Below are 9,765 nucleotides of genomic sequence, written 5' to 3' on the forward strand. Positions count from 1 at the left end.
AACAAGGCACAAGAGGGGGTAGACCACCCCTAACACCAACAAGGTCTTAAATAAACATTTCAAACATAAAAAATAAGACCTTTTTGAAGTAAAAATTTAGGTCTAAAACAACATGCAAGTAGGGCCAAAACCTTAAGCAAAAATAAGGGTTTAAGAGATTAGTTTCTCACCTTTGTAGAACAACTCTAGAGCAACAACTCCAGCAGCTTTTTCTGACCAAAACCAGTCCAAAGACTCCAAAACCAACCTCAAAGAGCCTCAGCAACAAGAGTATGGTGTTTGAGTGTGTGTTTGTGTGCAATAATATGAAAAAACTACACTTTCAAGCACAAATATAGAGCAAGCAAGAAGATATAGAGACAAGGATGTATGCATAGCTCAAGCACAATTTTTTGAACCTAAGGCATGAGGGAGGAGGCTCCCTTATATAGAAAAACATGCAACAAGCTTGTTGGACAAGCTTTAGGCCTAAAGCCATCCCTCCATACACGTGTATGGAGGATGGCTTCTGTGCCTTCCAGTTGTAACAACTGGCTAGAAAATATCTACAAAAAGGTGATGGAAAACTGCCGACCACTTGAAGTGGTCGGCCAGCTACTTACACTGGTTGGCCAACCAGTGGAAGTGGTCGGCCATGTGGGGGAGATGGTCTGCAGCATGAAAACAAGGCAGTGGTGTGGTGGCCGACCAGAAATGGTGGCTCAAAGACCAAAAAAACCAGTTGCCTGACCAGAAAACTGGCTGGCAGGAAGGAAAGTGGTCTCCAAAGGGAGAAACTGGTCTCCCACCCCTGTACAACCTTCTAAACAAGGAAAACAAGGTTTGTACCAAAAACAAACCAAAAAGGATGCAAGGCGAAAGTTCGGGAGACAAGGCGCGCAGCCGGGAGCCTAAAAAACTAGTCTACGGGGCACCAAAAGTGGTCTCCCAAACCACAGTAGCCCTCTAGGCCATGGCAACAAGGCATGGTTCGAAAACCAAGCCAAACGGAGAACGTTAAGCGGTCCTGAGACAAGGCGCGCGTCCGAAGGCTCTGAAAACTAGAAACTAATCTCCAAGCGGGAAAAGTGGTCTACAACCACAAAAGGATGGTCTACAAGACCTCTCCCTCCCTCCAGGAAAGAGAAAACAAGGTTCGGTCCACAAACCGAGCCAAAGCACAAAGAGTTCAGAGGCCTAGAGGCAAGGCTTTCAGCCAAAAACTCCGAAAACTCGAAACGAACTCAAACATGCACAATCACCGAGCGCTCAATCGATGACGTCTGAGTCTTAAGGTTGGTCAAAAATGGGGTGTCTACAACATGCTTATATGATTATATGGGTATGGGATTTAGTTCCTAAGATATTGATTGGGTCTACGGGTTTCTGGAAGTCCTATTAGAAGAGCACTTGATCACTGCTGTTTCTAATTGGAACTCTAGTAACGTCGCGGGACGGTCATTATTTAGGAAGGAAATTCGTATGTGTTTATGTGATTACATGCTTATATGGAGTTATTTACTATTGTCCATTGCATTAGGACATGAGTGAGTTAGCTTTGACATATTTATAAATATGCTAATCTCTTTCGTTACCTTTATTAGGATGTCAGGACGTGGACATGGTGGCGGTAGGCATGGTAGGCCTAGACGGTAGGAGATGCCGGTATCGGATGATATTTCGGCACAGGAGGAGGGTGTTGGTCAGGCCAACTGGGCCGAACCAATTGGTCAGCAGGCCATGGGGGTTTTAGCCCGCAAAATGGCCAGAGCATTACGGTAGTCCATGGACATTCTCAGGGCTGAAAATCAAGTCTAGGCCCAAGTACCTGAGACAGGGCTATCTTTCTTGAAGAGGGAATTCTTCCAGTCGAATCCAGACGAGTTTTTGGGTGATTCCAAAGAGCCGCTGAAAGCAAATGAGTGGTTAGAGTAGATAGTGAAGACATTCGAGATGCTTGGCATCTAGGACGACTAGTTGAGGGTGACCTTGGCACCTTTCTAGTTGAAGGGGGATGCGGGTCAATGGTGGAAGTATGTATGTGGGCATATTGGGATGACTTAGGAGGCTTTTGTCAGTGCCTTCTAGGAAAAGTTTCTATCTCCCACAGTTAGGGAGAAGTTGAGAGACTAGTTTTCTAATCTAGTGCAATTGAACACACCTGTGGCAGAGTTCGAAGCCACCTTCACTAGCTTGTCTAGGTTTGCTCCCGAGCTTGTGGCGACTGAAGAACGCCGTTACTTAGAGTTTGAGAAGAGGTTGAGGATCAGGCTAATGTTTAAGGTGGCCGGTTCGATGATTAGAGATTACGGGGTGCCTTGGAGAAGCGGCGACTCATTTTGAGACCGTGATACAGATGGAGGAGGAAAGGATGAGGGGCTCTAAGAAGAGTCAAGATGCCCAAAGGGACAGTAAGAGGCAAAAAGGTTCTAATCCTCAGCAGTCCCAGAGAGCACATTCGAGGTCTACCTTTTCAGTACCAAGTTTGGGTTCTAGGAGAGGTGGTCAAGGGGATTTCACTTGTTTCAAATGTGGCCAGTTGGGCCACAAGTCTCCAGCCTGCCCGCAGAGAGGAGGAGGGCAGCGAGCAGCTTCGTCTTCGGCTCATTCTCAGAGTCAAAGTCAGTGGAGAGGGCAGCCACTCACATGTTATCAATGTGGGCAAACGGGTCACCTGAAGAGATTTTGCCCACAGTTTGGTGGCACACCTGGTGCGTCTGGTTCGAGACAGATACAAAGCCACCAGCCAGTACAGTCACCACAGGCCTCAAGGGCCAATCAGGGAGCCTTTTTGGATCAATCAGTGCATCAACCCTATGCTCCGAGGGGTGAGCAGGTATATCAGAGGCCTACAGGGCTTGTGTATGCTGTTACCGCACCAGATCTAGTGCCATCGCCTTTTATTGTGAGAGGTACTTTCTTGTTTTGCAATTCAGTTGCAAATGTGTTGATTAATACAGGTGCATCTCATTCATTTATCTCGTCTGCAGTTGCATCGATTTTGGGGTTAGAGTTAGCCCAGTTAGCATCTCCTATTTGTGTGGTGTCACCTATTGGGGATGAGATGGTTCTGAAGCATGGGTGTCGAGGTTATGATATAGAGGTTGTCGATTGCCAACTTCCCTTTTCATTTGTATTGATGGATATGTCTTGTTTTGATGTTCTATTGGGTATGGACTGGTTGTCTTCATACTGGGCACTTATAGATTACTACCGTCAGAGGGTTACTGTATGTTCCTTAAACGGGGATTGTTTGCATTTCTTGGGGGACCGGGTTGGTAAAGTCCCATCTTTGGTGTATGATCCGTATGGGCGGAGTGAATTTAGTTGTCTTCTTGCTAGTCTCTTGAATAGTGAGTGTGATGAAGCTCGAGTTAAGTAGCCAAGAATGGTTTATGAATACTCAGATGTCTTTCCCGAGGATCTTATAAGTTTATCACCTCACCGGGAGATCGAATTCTCTATTGATTTAGTGTCTGGCTTGGTACCGATTTCTATGGCATCGTATAGGTTTGCACTAGCCGAATTGAGTGAGTTGAAGATTCAACTCCAGAAATTATTAGATAAGGGTTTCATCCGCCCTAGTACTTCGCCTTGGGGAGCACCAGCTCTCTTTGCTAAAAAGAAAGATGGAGCGTTATGACTTTGTATTGATTATCGAAAGTTGAATCGGGTAACTATTAAGAACAAGTACCCAATGCCTCATATAGATGATATGTTTGATCAGTTGAAGGGGTCTTGTTGTTTCTTTAAAATAGACTTGAGATCGGGTTATCACCAGTTGAGAGTGAGGGAGGAGGACATCCCAAAGACGGCTTTTCGCACGTGGCATGGCCATCACGAGTTCCTAGTGATGCCTTTTGGACTGACCAATGCACCAGCCATATTTATGGATTTAATGAATCGGATCTTCTGTGAGTTTGTGGTCGTCTTTGTGGACGACATGTTGATTTACTCACCCTCTGAGGAGGAGCATGAGGAACACTTACGGGTAGTACTTAAGTTACTTAGAGCCTACAAGCTGTATGCTAAGTTTGAGAAATGTGAGTTCTGGCTTAAAGAGTTTAAATTCTTAGGACATGTGATATCCGAGGAAGGGGTGACTGTAGACTTATCCAAGATAGAAGCAGTTCAAGATTAGGAATAACCTAATAATGCTCTCGAAATCCATAGTTTCTTAGGGTTGGCTGGGTATTATCGTCAATTTGTGAAGGATTTTTCTAAACTAGCCTCACATTTGACTAGATTAACGAGGAAAGGAGTTATGTTTGTGTGGAGTAAGACCTGTGAGAAAACATTCCAAGAACTTAGGGTTAGACTGACTACCGCTCCAGTGTTGATTATTCCGGAGCGGGGTTTAGGTTATTCAGTATATTGTGATGCCTTACAGGAAGGTTTGGGTTCTGTGTTGATACAAATGGGGAAGGTAGTAGCCTATGGCTCGCGGCAACTGAAAACACTTGAGAGCAATTACCCTATTCACGACTTTGAGTTAGCGGCGGTGATTTTTGCCTTAAAGATTTGGAGGCACTATCTGTATGGTGAGAGATTTGAGGTATTTTCTAATCACAAAAGCCTAAAATATCTGTTTACACAGAAAGACTTGAATTTGAGACAGAAGAGGTGGATGGAGTTCATAGAGGATTATGATTTTGAGCTACATTATCATCTCGTGAAGGCCAATGTTATGGCCGATGTATTGAGTAGAAAATCTATTAGCAGCGTAGCTTGTGTTGCTATCCGGGAATGGAAGATGTTGGGTACTATTGAAGAGTTTGACTTCCATGTTGGCAAGTCTGTTGAGTCTGCCGTGTTGTTTTCAATAGCTGCACAACCTACACTTGTGAATCGAGTGATAGAAGTACAGAGGGGTGACCTTAAGGTGAAATCTCTTCTGGAGAAGATCTCCAATGGGATGGTAGAGAAGGGCCTGAAGGTATATCCCGACCAGAGTGTGAGATACCGTGACCGCTTGTTCGTACCAGAGTCTTGCCGAGTGGAAGTGCTCCAAGAGTTTCATCATTTACGCCTTGCGGTGCATCCGGAAGGCAAAAAGATGTATCACGACCTTAGTCGCCAGTTTTGGTAAAGGGGTATGAAGAAGGACGTGGTAGCATTTGTATCGAAGTGCCTTACTTGTCAACAAATGAAGGCCGAACATCAGAGGCCAGCGGGTTTGTTGCAACCCTTGCCTATAGCCGAGTGGAAGTGGGAGCATGTCATGATGGATTTTTTTATGGGTCTTCCTAGAGCTCAACGGGGCAGTGATGCCATTTGGGTGGTAGTTGACCGGTTGACCAAGTCGGCGTACTTTATACTTATGCGTGTGAGTGACTTAATAGATTTCCTTATCGACTTGTATATTCGGGATGTAATAAGGTTACACGTGGTCCCAGTAATGATTGTATCAGATAAAGATTCGCATTTTACGACTCGATTATGGCAGAGTTTGTAGAGTGCCTTGGGCACTAGAATGACTTTCAGCACAGCATATCATCGTCAGATTGATGGGCAGTCAGAGCGTACCATTTAGATTTTGAAGGATATGCTTCGGGATTGTGTCCTTAATTTTAAGGGTTCATGGGAGAGGCATTTTCCTTTAGTGGAATTCGCCTACAATAACAGTTTCCAATTGAGTATTGGCATAGCACCATTTGAGGCCTTGTATGGCCGACCGTGTAGGTCCCTTGTGTGTTGGGCCGAGGTGGGTGATGCACCTATGTTGGGCCCGGAGTTGGTCCGAAAAACAACGGAGAAGGTTGCGCTTATTTGTAAGAGGTTGATTACGGCCCAGAGTCATCAAAAAAGTTACACCGACCATAGGAGGAGACTCTTGTCTTTTGAGGTGGGGGATCATGTGTTCTTGAAAATATCACCTGGGAGGGGTTTGATGAGGTTTGGAAAGAGTGAGAAGTTGTCCCATCAATTCATTGGACCTTTTGAGATGACCGGTGAATAGGTCATGGTGATGGAATTGAATTATTATCATTGTCGTAATTAGTTTTAACTGTGTTTTGAAACTTAATTTGAAATTTCGGGGACGAAATTCATTAAGGGGGGAAGGTTATAGCGATCCCAGTTTTGACTCGACACTTGTGGTAGTTCAGACTCGGATTTATGGTTTCAGAATGTTGCTCATTGTCTTTTCCTCTTAAATTTGGTTATGTGGGCACTTTGAGTGTGTGTGGAACAGGTTGGCTGCTGGGTTTTCAAACCTTATGCTGCCCAGAATTTTGGTACTCCGCTCAAGCGGCCCTTTTTGCGCTCGAGCGAGATTTGCAAACTCTCAGTACTTTGCCCGTCTGCAAAGGTGCTGGAGGGATGTTTTCCACGCTCGAGCGGCGTTTCCTACGATCGAGTGGGTGGGCGCTCGAGCGGCCCTTCTTACGCTCAAACGGTTTGTCTGTTGTCTACAAAAGTGCTGGAGGTATGTATTCTACGCTTGAGCGGGACTTCGTGCGCTTGAGCGAAACAAATTTTTGTGTTTGACGCTCAAGCGTCAACTCTTCCGCTCAAGCAGACTGTGTGTATATCAAATCGCGAAAACGACATTTTATATCGCTTTTTCATTCTTCTCTCTCTCTAAAACTTTCCAAAAACCTAGATCTTGACTCTCTCTCTCTCTCTCTACATTTTGACATAGATCCTTTGGGTTCTTTTTCCTTAGTGTCTTTGAGAAAGAGTTAGAGCATTCCAAGAGCTTCATTTTGATCCGATTTTAACTTGGTTTTGACGTTGTTGAGGGTTCCATTTTGCTTTGCTTGGTCTTCTCTTCTTGAGGTAGGGATTTTTCTACACTTTAATATAGTTTTTAACTTGGTTATGTGTCGTTGTGTAACAATGGTAAAAAAAGTCAAACAGATAAAAAAAGTCAAGAGGTAAAATTGAAAACAAAATGTTCTCTAGGACTTCTCACCAAATTATCTTACAAATGGTGGATTTCTCACTAACGAAAAATATTTATTGGACCAAATACCCTAGACAATTGTTAGAGTGAATTTTTCACCAATTTTCTCTTTATAATTCACCCTTTATTTATTTGGCTAGTTACACATTATATATATATATATATTATCTTATTTCATTATTTAAAAAATAAATAAATATTTTTGTCAATTTAATTATATTTATTAACAGGGCTAGCTTCCCTTCAGTCTGTGATTGGACTGGAGAGCACTATTGAGCGGTACTATTGGGCCCATGGGGGCCCACTCCGGGTCCCATTTCAATAATCTAAATCGTTAAATGTGTAGAACTCATCGAGTAATATATGCCTAAAAAAAAATCACTTTGATCGAATATCGATAACTACGTGATTAAATCAGTTTTGTATAAAAAAGGTTGATAGAAATCTGATCCGATGAGATAGCTATCGATATCCGATCAATGTGATTTTTTATAGACATATAGTACTCGACGAGTTCTACACATTAAATGGATCGAATTATTGAAACGGAACTCATGATGAACCTCCACGGACCCAATAATACCCTCTAGTCCGCTCACAGACTGGAGAAAAACCCAACCCTTTATTGACACCTTTAAACCTTTTGAATACTTATGAAACTAGAATATCACCCGTGCTATGTACAAGATAAAATAATATATTATTTATTAAAAATAAGATAATTATATTTAATTTTTTTATATTTTATCTCTCGTAAATAAAATTTTATATATAAATTTAAGGGTTTTGTTTCAAATGTTCCTTTACTATAATAGTAAAATATAGATAGATTAAAATTGTTGTATTGACAATTAATAATTAAAATTATACTTTGCTATAAAAAAAATGACATAGTTCTAATACTTCACTATTTTAGAATAAAATATATAAATTTTAAAAAATTATCATATTGATTTTTAAAAGGGAAACAATTAAAGAAATTTTAAAAACTTATGAGTAAGAAAGAATTATCATAACATGTAAAACCACTAAAATTACGGTTAAACCAGCAAATCATTCAAACAAAAAACGGTTTAGCTTAATCAGTTAGGTCAACATATCAACCAGCTTACACAAAAATTAATTAATTAAAACTTTTAAATTTTATTTTATTAAAAAGTAAACTGTTACTAAATATGAAAAACAATCTATTAATTTAAATTTAAAATCGACCCAATATAAATTTAAAATTAAAATAATCTATCTCATAATTTATAAATTTTAAACACAAATTTAAAATTATTATAATTATCGCATAATTTTTGTATTAAGGAGCAGTAAGAGTAACATTGAAACATATTAAATTGAAACATACACAACACTATAATTATCCTAATTATCTCATAATTAATTAATTAAAAATTTAGTAATTAATTATTTAAAATTATCATTTTTATTAACTAATTAATTATAATTATCTAATAATTAATTAATTTAAACTTTTAAAATTTAAACTATATTGATTAAAACATGCACAACATTACAATATTAAATAGGATGAGAGTATAAGATTCACCTTATATGAGTAAAACAATTTATTTTTTTCCTTATTTTTCTGATGTGGGATTATCAAATAAGAGCTAGCCAATAGAGATTTTCTTCATTGTTTAAAATTAAGAAAATCAAGAAAATTAATATGAGATACTAAAACTCTCACAAAGCACCTCACTAACTGAGATGGGAGTATAAGATTTACTTTATAAGAGTAAAAACTTTTTTTTTTTTCCCTTCTTTTCCCGATGTGAGATTGTCAAAGAAAAGTATAAAATCGCTAAAATAGCAGTTAAACCAGCAAATCAATCAAATCAAAAATAATTTAACCTAATCAATTAGATAATAATTAATTAATTAAAACTTTTAAAATTTAAACTGTATTGAATTGAAACATACACAACACTATAATATTAAATGGGATGAGAGTATAAAATTTACTTTATATGAGTAAAACAACTTAATTCTTTCCTTATTTTCCCGATGTCAAATTATCAAATAAAAGCTAGTCAATGGAGATTTTCTTAATTGTTTAAAATTAAGAAAATCAAGAAAATTAATATGAGATATTGAAACTTTCACAAGGCTCCTTACTAAATGGGATGGAGTATAAGATTTACTTTATATGAGTAAAAAAACTTATTTTTTCTCTTATTTTCCCGATGTGAGATTATCAAATAAAAGTTAGCCAATGGAGATTTTCTTAATTGATTAAAATTAAGAAAATAAAGAAAATTAGAATGAGGATTTGGAGCTCCTAGAAGGCTTCTAACTAAAAAGTTCATTTTCCTTATATAATATATAGATAGATAGATAGATGTTAAATACTCCAAAAACAAAAAACAAAAAAAATCTGGGCGCCGGTCACTTAACTTGACTGGCTTTAAGTGACCGGCGCCAGAAAGGCAAGGTTGGACCGAGGTACCTGTTTGCTCGGCAGGTAGGTCAACCGCAGACAAGTGTGAGTAGTCCCGAGCTCGGCTTTGCCGAGATGCCGCCGAGTCCGGTCCTCATCTGAGCTTAGCTGTTGGAGTACTTGGGCATGAAACGCAGCATGGCAGATGATGGCCGAGATGATACTGCCCAGCTGCCGAGCTCCCAGGAGCATGGGCAGGCAGTTGGGTTAGGTGGTGCTCAGCAAGGTTTATGCTGACAGATGGGATAGCAGTGCCACGTGTTGAGAGATCACTGGGAGTAGATTTGGGGCGCAGAAGGTATATAAGCATGACTGCACCCCCCCATGCTGGCAGATGAACATTTGGTGAGACATACACTAAACACTCAACACTCTCCCTTCTCTCTATCTATCCCCCGTGTGTGTGTTCTAACTTGATCGTCGGAGGGGTTTT

Source organism: Camellia sinensis, chromosome 9 (genome assembly GCF_055761805.1).
Source record: "Camellia sinensis isolate YWXY chromosome 9, ASM5576180v1, whole genome shotgun sequence".
Lineage (NCBI taxonomy): Eukaryota > Viridiplantae > Streptophyta > Magnoliopsida > Ericales > Theaceae > Camellia > Camellia sinensis.